Consider the following 12,184-nt stretch of genomic DNA (forward strand, 5'->3'; position numbering starts at 1 on the left):
AATTACAGGCTAGCTCCATCACTTTCTGGAAGGATGCAAGTATAAATTTTAAATCAATAAATTAAATTTATTTGAAAACAAAATATTGACCAGGTGCAGAGGCTCACATCTAGAATTCCCAACACTTTGTGAGGCTAAGGCGGGAGAATAATTTGAGGTCAGGAGTTCAAGAGCAGCTCTGACAACATAGCAACACCCCATCTTTCCAAAAGCAAAAAAAAAAAAAAAAAAAAGCCTGGCATGATGGTGTGTGCCTGTAGTCTCAATTACTTGAGAGGCTGAGGCAGGAGGATTGCTTGAGGCCATGAGTTTGAGGTTGCAGTGAGCTATGATCACATCACTGCAGTATAACCTGGGCAAAAGAGCGAAATTCTGTCTCAAAAATATGATTCTGGTGGTTAGATTTGTTGTTGGATTTTTAATAATTTATTATTTGTTGATGTTTACCAAACATTTATTTCAACACTTCCCATATGACAGGTATTGTGCCCCCTACTAAGAAATCCAAAGTCAGTAAGATCCCTGACATGTCTAATTTAATCTCTCTATGTGTACCTGTCTACAGCATCAGAATCTCCTAGAGTTTATAAAAATTTCAGATTAATCCAACCATACTCCACGCATACTGTATGACCCTTTAAGGGAGAGTTCCAAAATATATGTTTTTAAATAAATTTTACTGGTCATCTCATGCAGTTTAATGCCATTCATTGCAGTAAACAATAGTAATAGCTTGCATTCGTGCTTTTCCAATAGTGCCATATTTTAGGATCCATGCACTGTAGCTCCTTAAAGATCTTAATTACAACTAATACAGATTGATAGCCCCTCCTGGAAAAATGTGCTAAACTCAAATACCAGCACCTCTCCCAAGCTACCCCTGCTCTGACTGGTTCCCACAAGTTTTTGCGCGTATTTTTATACCTGTGACTCCTGTCAGGTGGGATTGCAGTGATTTGCTCAGCTGTCTGCCCTCCCTGCTGGACAGCAAGCCCCTTGAGGAGGAGGAGTGTGCTTCATTCTTGTCTGAGTCCCCAGACCTAGTACATTATTATATTCTTAGCAGGTCCTTAAAAATCCTCCCTCTCACCCTCCCTTATCTTTCCCATCCTTTCTTCTCTCCTTCCCTCTTTCCTTCCTTTCATGAGGAGAAGTTAGTCATTATTCTGTGTACTATCTCACTTCATTAGTTTTGCGGAATGTATGAACTTACACATTTGCAAATGAATAAATGAATTTAAAAAAGCACTTCCATCCACAGTGTAGCCTTTGCTGGGACAACCAGTAATGATCATGGATACATTATAGCTTTAGCCAAATTGTTTGTTAATTTTCAGTCATTCTTGCTCCCCTGGATTTTGTCACATCCAAGCTGGCATTGATTTAATATTTTTCTCGTTACGTAAGTAATACTATCTGTGAAGTCATATATCTGATGTGTGAAGTTGTGCTTTCTTCAAATTCACATTAAGCACATAACTATGTAAGCACTACTAAATGTGCCCTTGCATCCCACCCACGTGTGTCCCACACTATGAAACTCATTGTCCTTCATCTTCCTGTGACTGACTGCACTAGATACTGGAATGTTCAGTTTTGATTTTAAGCTCATCTACTTCTGGTTCTTGGCTTTCGCTTCCAGCCTGGTGTCCTTTTTAGTGTACCCAGCACAAATAGACATGTCTCCCTGACTCTGAATTGGCTTCTCTTAGAATCTTCATGGAATGTTATCTTTTCCACCAACCCAAAGTCCACTTAGAATACCTTCCCTTGCCTTAAGCCTACCCTAAACTCACTCTTCTCAGAATCCAACTAAACCATTCAACTTAGCAACGAATTATATGCCAAGTATCCATTATTTTCTCTGAGAACAGCAGGCTTCTTACTATATATGCACTCACTCAAGGAATATTTATTAACCTACTGTGAATATGTTTTCTAACCACTGTCCTGAATGGTTTTCAGATCAATGGGTGGATGTTAGATACCAATTTTAGGTATCATTGTTTGCTCACATGAACTTGATAAAGAGAAGCTTTTTTTTTTTCAGTTGATTTTCTGATTTAGGGATGGATTCACCTCATCATAAAATGAAGATGAGTTATTTGTAGATTCTGGATATTAGTCCTGTATCAGATGGATAGATTGCAAACTTTTCTCCCATTCTATCAGTTGCCTGTTCACTCTGATGATAGTTTCTTTTGCGGTGCAAAAGTTCTTTAGTTTAATTAGATCCCATTTGTCTATTTTGGCTTTTGTCGCCATTGCTTTTGGTGTTTTAGTCATGAAGTCCTTGCCCATGCCTATGTCCTGAATGGTATTGCCTAGGTTTTCTTCTAGGATTTTTATGGTTTTAGGTCTAACATTTACGTCTTTAATCTATCTTGAATTAATTTGTGTATAAAGTGTAAGGAAGAGATCCAGTTTCAGCTTTCTGCATATGGCAGACAGTTTTCCCAGCACCATTTATTAAATAAGGGATCCTTCCCCCATTTCTTGTTTTTGTCAGGTTTGTCAAAGATCAGATGGTTGTAGATGTGTGGTGTTATTTCTGAGGCCTCTGTTCTGTTTCATTGGTCTATATATCTGTTTTGGTACCAATACAAGAACTTAAACAAATTTACAAGAAAAAAACAAACAAACCCACCAAAAAGTGGGCAAAGGATATGAACAGACACTTCTCAAAAGAAGACATTTATGCAGCCAACAGACACATGAAAAAATGCTCATCATCACAGGTCAGCAGAGAAATGCAAGTCAAAACCACAATGAGATACCATCTCACACCAGTTAGAATGGCGATCACTAAAAAGTCAGGAAACAACAGGTGCTGGAGAGGATGTGGAGAAATAGGAACACTTTTACACTGTTGATGGGACTGTAAACTAGTTCAACCATTGTGGAAGATAGTGTGGCAATTCCTCAAGGATCTAGAACTAGAAATACCATTTGACCTAGTGATCCCATTACTGGGATATACTCAAAGGATTATAAATCATGCTACTATAAAGACATATGCACACATATGTTTATTGTGGCACTATTCTCAATAGCAAAGACTTGGAACCAACCCAAATGTCCATCAATGATAGACTGGATTAAGAAAATGTGGCACACAGACACCATGGAATACTGTGCAGCCATAAAAAGGATGAGTTCATGTCCTTTGCAGGGACATGGATGCAGCTATAAACCATCATTCTGAGCAAACTATCACAAGGACAGAAAACCAAACACTACATGTTCTCACTCATTGGTGGGAATTGAACAATGAGAACACTTGGACACAGGGTGGGGAACATCACACCCTGAGGCCTGTCATGGGGTGGGGGACAAGGGGAGGGATAGCATTAGGAGAAATACCTAATGTAAATGACGAGTTAATGGGTGCAGCACACCAACATGGCACATGTATACCTATGTAACAAACCTGCACATTGTGCATATGTACCCTAGAACTTAAAGTATACTTTTTAAAAAGTAAAAAAAAAAGAAAAAGTTTTATGCCATTGATATTATTTTTATTTATTTTTTAATTTTTTATTTTATTTATGTATTATGTACATAATACATAATTATGTCTCTGTCACTCAGGCTGGAAAGCAGTGGTGCCATCTTGGCTCACTGCAACCTCTGCCCCCAGGTTCAAACAATTCTCCTGCCTCAGCCTCCTGAGTAGCTGGAATTACAGGCATCCATCACCATGCCCAGCTAATTTTTGTATTTTTAGTAGAGACAGCATTTCACCGTGTTGGCCAGGCTGGCCTCGAACTCCTGATCTCAGGTGATCCGCCTGCCTTGGTCTCCCAAAGTGCTGGGATTACAGATGTGAGCTACCACTCCTGGCCATATTTTTAAAAAGAATAATTATTTGGGAAAAAGTCCATCAGCTCAAGGCTCAATATACTAATTTTGATCAGCTTCTGCATTCATTTTATCATGTCTGGAGAACCAGCTTAAGGTTGGCCATGATGCCTTAAAGAGTGTTCCTTCCATTTTGGGAAGGGCAGAGGTGGCCGTGGTCAGTTTTCCTTATTTATCCCTAGTTGCCCTGACGCTTGGGATCTCATGGCCAAGTAGTCAGTCTAGTCTGCAGCAGACTGCTTATAAGAACTCACCCAGCCTGCATGCCTTTCTTTATACTTGGAATTAGAGGGGGTAGGTTTGGAGGGGGCATGGAGACATGAGTGCTTTGCTCTCAACCAATAAATGAACCCACCTAATGGAACTTAGGGAAGACATAGATGAACAAATAGAAAGAATGTTGTTTATGAGAAGCATGGTGCAATGGAGAGAGAATCAGAATAAAAAAATATATATGATCAGGGTTTTGGGGATTCATGCTCACTCCACAGTTATCTTTCTGGGCGACCTCAGGAATGAGATATGACCTCTCTGGAACACATTTTCCTCATCTGTAAAATGGAAGAAATGAAGTATATTGATCAGATGGATTATTACTTTTCTTTAGTAGTAAAATATTTTCTTTTAAAGTTTGTGTTGCACCACAATATCCACAGCAGATAAAAACAAACAACAACAAAAAAGCTCTGCTTAAAGAGGATTTGAGGCAGGGCAAGAGGGTTAGTGGCTTGTCCTTTCTTGAAAGAGTGTAAAAACTAGAGCGACATCATTATGTTTATATTTAAATAGTTCAAAGTGATTATTTTTTGAAAAAAAATGATTCAAGGAGGCAGGATGGCAGGTGCAAAGACCATTTTTAGGTATTATTGTTTAAGCCAGACTGAGAGAGAAGAGCAGGGAAGTTTGGGGCTCCAGGGTAAACAGTATGATGTCCCAGGGACAGAGAGGGGGTAGAGAAGAAGGTAGCTAGCCAAGGTCCGGTGGGGATAGCGAGGGCCTACCTGGGTCTAGCAAGTCACCAGTGTAGTTGGTTAACTGGACCTTCATCAAAGCAAGAAGAACTGAGAACTGGCTCCACACAAGGAGATGAGTTAAGAGTTGCTTATAGCTCACTGGGCATGAATGAGGCAGCGTGTGCAGGGACTTGCTCATCAAGGGTGGACTGAGACTCAGCCTTGGCATCACCCAGGAGCTTGCCAGGCCCCACCCGAGACCTGCTGAATCAAAATCTGCACTCATCAAAGTCCCCAAGGATTCCAATGCACACTGGAGTTCCAGAAAACTGTTAGTGGAAAAGCACTTTAGAAACAGATAAACCAGATTCTGAGATGTTCCATTTGCTGTTATTGACCTTAGCCAAATCACTTCTCTTTTCTGAACTTTCTCATCCTCACCACAGAGGCCATAGTGTTCACCTCACAGAGAGTTTTGTGGGACAGAGATGCTGTGAGTAGAGTTTAGCCCTGAGCCTAGCCAAAGGCCATTGTTGTAGAAAATAGTGAAAAACAATAACAAAGCATGCACAGTCATCCCTCCATTCCTCTGTGGCCAAGGAGAGAAGAGAAGTGAGGGAGACTGGGCCTCCATGTGTTTCTGCTATGAATTTTTTGTTTTCAATTTTCTATCTTCCCCAGTAAGGGAAACTCATCATAACTTTTTTGGAAGCAGAGAAAAGATTTTTCCTTTTAAATTGACTATTTCCGGGAATATTGGCTACCATTGCATAGTACAAAGTATGAGCTTGGATTTTGAATCCAAACATACCAGATTTTGACTTCCCTCTGCACTTCCTATCTGTGTAAATGCTGAGTGGACTGCTTACTTCTAGTTTTTCTCACCTGTAAAATGGTGATAATAAAACCTTCCAGGTATTTGTGGGGGTTAAATGAGATGTGATATTAAAAAAAGCCTTATTCTCTTTATAAATCTCCATCCCTCCCTTCTTTTATTCTATGACTGTTTTCTGTCTATTGTTATTAGAAGATCCTTTTTGGTCAAATCTGTGGTTAGAATTATAGCATAGGAGCATTCACTCATTCATTTATTCATTCAACGAAAACGTACTGTGTGCCCACATGTGCCAGATGCCATTCTGGGTGCTTGGGATGTAGCATGACTCTGTCCATTTATGTTTCTGTTTTATGCCCCATCGATCCTGTGGGCTACACCTGTGCTAGGTAGTGCCCTAGGTGCTAGGGGTGCAGCACATGCGGGGTTATTATTTTTCTACTTCATGCCCTCCCCTGTGGGTCGCATCTATGCCAGGGCTACCTGACATGAATGGAGCAGAGCTTTTTTTCCTTTGTGGGGTACAGGCAAGGTCCATGGTTATTTCTATAGAATTCACAAAGCCTCCTTCATTTATGTTTCAGGGATAAAGCTCATTTTGCAAGGTTTTTCCATCCTCTGTTAAAAATACACCCACAACCACACACTTGGCTAAGCAAATTAATAACATAAACAAGACTGAAAATATTTAACCTCCTTAGGAGAACAAACTGTTTTTCAAGGAGCCTGGCAGGGCCATTTGCATGCAAACACTTAATGGGCTGCTTTTAAATGATCCTTATCTATTTATTGAAGTAGGCTGGCCAGACCCCTCCTTGGCAGCTTTGTTAGCTATTAGTTGGAGCCGCTGCACATGAGCTGGAAAGTCATCAAAATGCACTTATTGAAAGATACTCAATAGTGCAGACTCCCAGTGGTTTTTTTGTTTGTTTATTTTGTTTTGTTTTTTGAGACGGAGTCTCGTTCTGTCGCCCAGGCTGGAGTGCAATGGCACAAGCTCCGCCTACCAGGTTCACACCATTCTCCTGCCTCAGCCTCCCAAGTAGCTGGGACTACAGGCACCCGCCACCACACCCGGCTAATTTTTTGTATTTTTAGTAGAGACGGGGTTTCACCGTATTAGCCGGATAGTCTCAATCTCCTGACCTCGTGATCTGCCCGCCTCGGCCTCCCAAAGTGCTGGGATTACAGGTGTGAGCCACCGCGCCCAGCCAACTCCCAGTGTTTTATATGGGCCTTTATCCCAATGAGGTAGAGATTCTGTGAATTAGCTTTGTTGGCTAGCCATGAAGAAGTGGTGACTAAATGTAAATTGCACATAGTAAGTAATCAATAAAATGTTGAATGAATGAATGAAGTAGTTTGATTTTCTTCCTTTGCCATCTGTCTGGACTCTTCTCCCGTGGTGTGCTGATGAATGTTTAACAATCACCTGTCATGTTTGCCAATTTATCTGGTGTAAATACTGCCACCATGGTAAATTTCAACTTGCCAATCTGACCTCACTTAACATAAAGTTGGGCAGAGAGGTGCGCCATTGTATAATAATTCCAAGATACAGATGCAAAAGATATAATTGTAAGGTCGCAGATAATAATGAAATGAAAAATCATTAGGTGCTGATGAGTTTTGAGCATTTATTGCCTTTGTTTTCAAAATAATTTATTTTCTTGTAAATATATATAATTTGTTGTTTAATAACAGTTTACCAGCCTTGCAAAATTCCAGAGACTCTTAAGAGTTGGCTCACAAGAGTTCTTAGGAATTGGCTCCAGCATACCACTTCTTGCCCGTTGAACATATGCAAGCTCTGAGTAACATGACTCTAACAGGTGCCCACTCTGTCCTCTTTGTGTCGTCAGAGAGGACTATGAGCTAATAAGTGCTTCCTAACATGTAAATAACCAAATGATAGTGTGTGCACCCTCCCTCTGTGAAGCAGCTCCAACTCTCTACACCCCTTTTTGTGGCATTTTTCACTTTTCCTATGTGTGTTAAGAATGATTTGTGTACTTGTCTCCCAGGCTGGGGTCTATGCAATCAAAATTTCGAAACCCAGGTGTCAATTGAAGTACTCCGCCTTTGGGATCCAAGTGGAATTGGTTCCAGTGCATTGTGCCACTAGTGGGAGGCTGCATCCCTCCCATCCAGTCTGCCCAAAGACAGGGCTGGGGAGGGATCACGTTTGCCTGCTGTTTCCTGGCTGTGAAACCCTGCAGGTTATGCCTTCCTATCCCGGAAAGGAGTCATCATTATGTCCTTGTTAGTGCCTGTGGCATCACAGCCCTGGTGCACAGCACTTTCTCTCTGATGTCCCTCAGAATATCACGCACTCAAAACACTTGGGCCTGTAGCACATTTCACTGAGGTTTGGGCTACTTCAGAGTTGTGTTTTGTTGCTGTTGTTGTTGTCATAGTTGCTGTTGCTGTTGTCATCATTGCTGTTTTACATTCCCATGTTGAAAGGAAAGATGGAAAGGCTTTACAGAGAATAAAGGGCCAAACAACATGGGAATATATTTACTGATAATCATAGACTCTTAGGTCCAAGTCTCCCCTTTATCTTACATTGAATTCCCAAAAGCTGGACTATAAGATGAGGTGTCCTGAGCAAGAGGGAGCAGAGAAGAGAAGGAGAGAGGCACAGACAGAGGGACAACTTTAGCAAAGTCCCACCCAATGGAAGGTAGCTTCAGCCTCCTCCCACAGGGGAACTCTGGAATATGAGTTACCCACCCAGGGCAGGGAAGCCTGGCCTTTACCAGCACCCTCACCTATCAGTCATAGGCTAAGCCCGACTCCCACCTGGCAGGCACATCTGCTCTCTGCTGGTGACCACAGAGAAAGCAGTTCCAGTAATTCATGGGCTACTTCCTTCAACAAACAGCAGCGGTTACAGGCTCCTCAGAGGCAGAAGCCTGGGAAGCAGTAAAAGATCCTTGAGGAGAGAAATGGGGCAGAGCATGGACAGCACCTGCTACAGTCTTTCAGGGCAAAACAGAACTGCCCAAGGCTTTAGAACACATTTCTTTCTCTTTTTCTCCTTAATCATCTTTATGGAGAGAAGAAAACAGAACAGAGATGCATCTTCTACTGTGAATTATGGCACTGCCCTTACATACTATGTTGCTGTTGTCCCTGTGGTTGTTAACTGCAACATAAATAGCTATAGTTAATTTTGACTTTAAATATTTTTCTCTCTTCCATACACTTAGAATTAACTCCGTATTTCTTTCCCATACATAATCTCAGGGCACCCACATAAACATTGTATGAGATAAATATTGTTATTAATCCCATTTTTCAGGTGATGGAATTAAGCTTCAGAAAGATTAAGTGACTGGCCTAAGGTCCCACAGCTATGGATTGGCTGAATTGAGACTCAGGTGTGGGTGATGGTGCTACAGCTACAAGCTGCCCGAGCGCATGGCTCCATCTGCCTTCTCCAGCCAGGGGGAAGGACAGGTGCACTCCACTGCATAGAAGCCCGACTGACAATCCAAATTTACAAGGTGACATTTGGAGGTGATCACATGTCCCAGAAAGCAGTCCAGCATCTGTGGATGGGCAGAAGTCAAAGGGTTTGGAGCCCCAGTCCTGGCGGGAGTTGATTGAGGAGGGTCCAGAAGTCCTACCATTCATTCAAAAACAATTCCTGGAGCACCTACTGAACTCCAGACAATGCCCCGGGTGCCACGCACAGCAGTGATCAAAACAGACATATCCCACTCTAATCCGCCTAAGTCTCCTCACCTGTGGCATGGGGGTGATTTCCCAGCCTGGCAGATTTGTAGAGGAGAGTTAATGAAGGAATGACATAAATGTGCTTTGCCATGTGGCAGTGTCACTTTTGCTTTCTCAGGTAGTGTACTCATCAAGATGAGGATGCTTTGAAAAAGGAATTCTCCTAATTCTGTGTTTTTGCAAATGGTACCAATTGTATGTGTGCATATGGAGAAGGGAGATGAGAGGGGAGGGGAGGGAGGACAGGATGTCAAGGGTAAATAAACAGGCAGGGTTGCCCCTCACCACCCCACCCCATAATGCCACCAACCTTCTTTTCTATTATACGACAGTATTGGACTTGTACCTAAGATTTATTTTGAATAAAGAATTCTGCTCCTAACAGAAGGAAGGAAAGAAGGGAAGGAAGTTGAGAAGAAGGAAAGAAGGAAAGAAAGGAGAGAGAGAGAGAAATATTGGCTTGGTTCATTTAAAATCATCTTCAGTTGCAGGAGGAAACATTTACCTGCTTGTTTTCAGGAGCCCATCGATTGCATAAATTGTGGTCTGTATCTCAGAATTAGAACTAGGAAAGACCTATGGAAATTATCCAGTTACTAGGACGGAACTGTAGCTCAGAGAGGTGAAGTGCCTTTTCCGACAGTACTGAGGTGATTTGGGGGCACAGCCGGGACTAGAACTCAGGTCTCCTAACCCAAGTCTTAGGTCTTTTTACTGCCTCCTTACTCTAGAACTTTATTTATCTTTATAGTGAAGATGAACACAGGGACCTACGATGCCTTAGCTAGGTACATTCTGAGTCATTCTGTGTATTTTCCATGGTTTTTTCTTGTCCTCATTTCAAGGAGAAAACTTAGTGTCCTCACCTCTAGAGAGAGAGAGAAAAAAAATCCCATTTGAAATGCGGCACTCATGACAAATTTCTCATGCAGTTTCATAACTTAGTCTTGAGAAGCATTGATTGACTCAGTCCCCATTAGAGCCCCATGAGGTCAAGGGGACCTTGATAAGTGGATCTGGGGTCTTTGTTACTGTGGCTGCGATGGTTTTCAAACCAGAGCTTGCAATACCTTACTAAAGTGATGGCTGGCTTTTAGATGGGCCCTCTCAGAAAGCTCTCTCTTTCTCTGCATCCTCTGAGCCTGTGGCCTTTGAGCAAGGGAGGAAAAGAACAAGGGTGAGCTCTGCCACCAGCTCAGCGTGAGAGGGGCTCTGCACTCTGCAGTAGGTGAGGGTAACGGATTGGGTTACCCTCACGTACAGGTCTTCTGTCCTGACCCTGGGAAGTTGTCAGCAGCTATTCTTGGACACAGAAAAATGAAATGGCCCGTCCTGCCAAACTGGGAAAGCTCCTTGAAGGAGACCAACTCTGGGGCAGAGGGAGTGGGAAGTCTAAACCAGAATCCTTTTTCCCCCCAGGCAGTTTGGGAAGTGAAGAAAGGGGAAGCAATTAGAAATTGCAGAAGGAGAGTGGCACCTTGGTCAGTGAAATGGAGCCCCTGGTGCCACTGGTGGGACTATCAAACTGTCAGATGATGAAGCTGGAAGGAACAATTAAGCTCTGGTGGCAGAACTGAGTTTCCAAAATAATTACAGTGGCTGGCGTTATGGGCTGGGTCTAAGAAGAAGAAATTGAATGAAGATCAATGTGAAGGCCTGTGCTTAGGTCCAGGAAGAAGTCCATTAGACACCATTGATAAATGATCCATGGTTTCAAAATAATGTAAAAAAAAAAAAGAAGAAGAAGAAGTCTTGGTTTTAGTTTTCCATAAGTTCACTTTGAAAAGTCAACAGTATCATGCAGGTGTCTCGAACTCCAGTGAATACAGAGGCTGCACACATAGGTTCCTGGTGTGACAGAAATAAGCACTCCTGCTCTGTGGGTAGTGCCAAGAAGTGCAGTGGCAGCTGCCTACAGGTCTGTGTTTGCAGAAGGGCATCCCAAGGATGGCTGAGGCCTGGAGGGAGTCCTATATGGGGAAAAGCCAAAGTCACAGGCTAGGGGGATGGTGACAGCAGTGGAAGTGAAGCAGAGTGAGGTGAGGAGGATGTAGTCTGTGGGAGGAAGCACATAGCAGCTGAATGACTGAAACATGGCAGGACGCCTTAGTCTTCAGCCAGGATTCCCCTTCTTAAATGAACCTGGCTGAACACACAGATGGGGAAGGCCTTCTGCTTGACATGGACCTGATGAGCCTTTGAGTAGAGTTAAAGATCACTTATTCAATACACAGGGAGAGTGGGACATGTCCCGAAGAGAATGATTGGGATGGTAAAGATGCTTGAAAGTCGGTCCTAGAAGACCAGGTTTAAGGAACGTGATTCTGAAAAAGAGAAAAACTGAAGAGCTGCCTCCCAATGCTTGAAGAGCTTTTCATGGAAGAAAGGTGGTATTGCATATGCTTCCAGAGGAGAGAAAAGGACAATTGAGTGGAATTTATGGGAAGACAGGTGCCCGCTCCTTTAAGGAAAGGATTTGTAAAGGTTTTTGGTGCTGAAGCCAGTGGTGAGGGCCTTTTGTCTGAAGCTACAGGAATTGCAGGAATTAGGTAAACTCTTGAACTGAAAAAGTGAGTGTGTGAGCCCATGTTCTGTGTGCGATGAATCAAATATAATCAGACTCAGCTGAGCAAAGATGCAAATAATGCATCAATGGGCACCTGCTCTGTGTTTAGCACTACAGCAAGTAGTAAAAAATGTGAATCCTGATGTAGCTAAGCCCAGGGGGTCAGGGTTGAGAGGTGAGAGGTGAAGGCCATCTCTACCGATTATTAGCCGTGGCTTGGGA

The 12,184-nt window shown here is 42.6% G+C and overlaps 1 protein-coding gene across 1 annotated transcript in view; it reads left to right on the forward strand.

Annotated features, from left to right (window-relative positions):
• The window catches only part of KCNQ3 (potassium voltage-gated channel subfamily Q member 3), a 360,731-nt gene that overhangs the window by 261,370 nt on the left and 87,177 nt on the right, over positions 1–12,184 (forward strand). The gene's annotated exons all lie outside the window — the stretch shown is intronic.

The sequence above is a fragment of the Macaca thibetana genome, chromosome 8 (assembly GCF_024542745.1).
Source record: "Macaca thibetana thibetana isolate TM-01 chromosome 8, ASM2454274v1, whole genome shotgun sequence".
NCBI classification, from domain to species: domain Eukaryota; kingdom Metazoa; phylum Chordata; class Mammalia; order Primates; family Cercopithecidae; genus Macaca; species Macaca thibetana.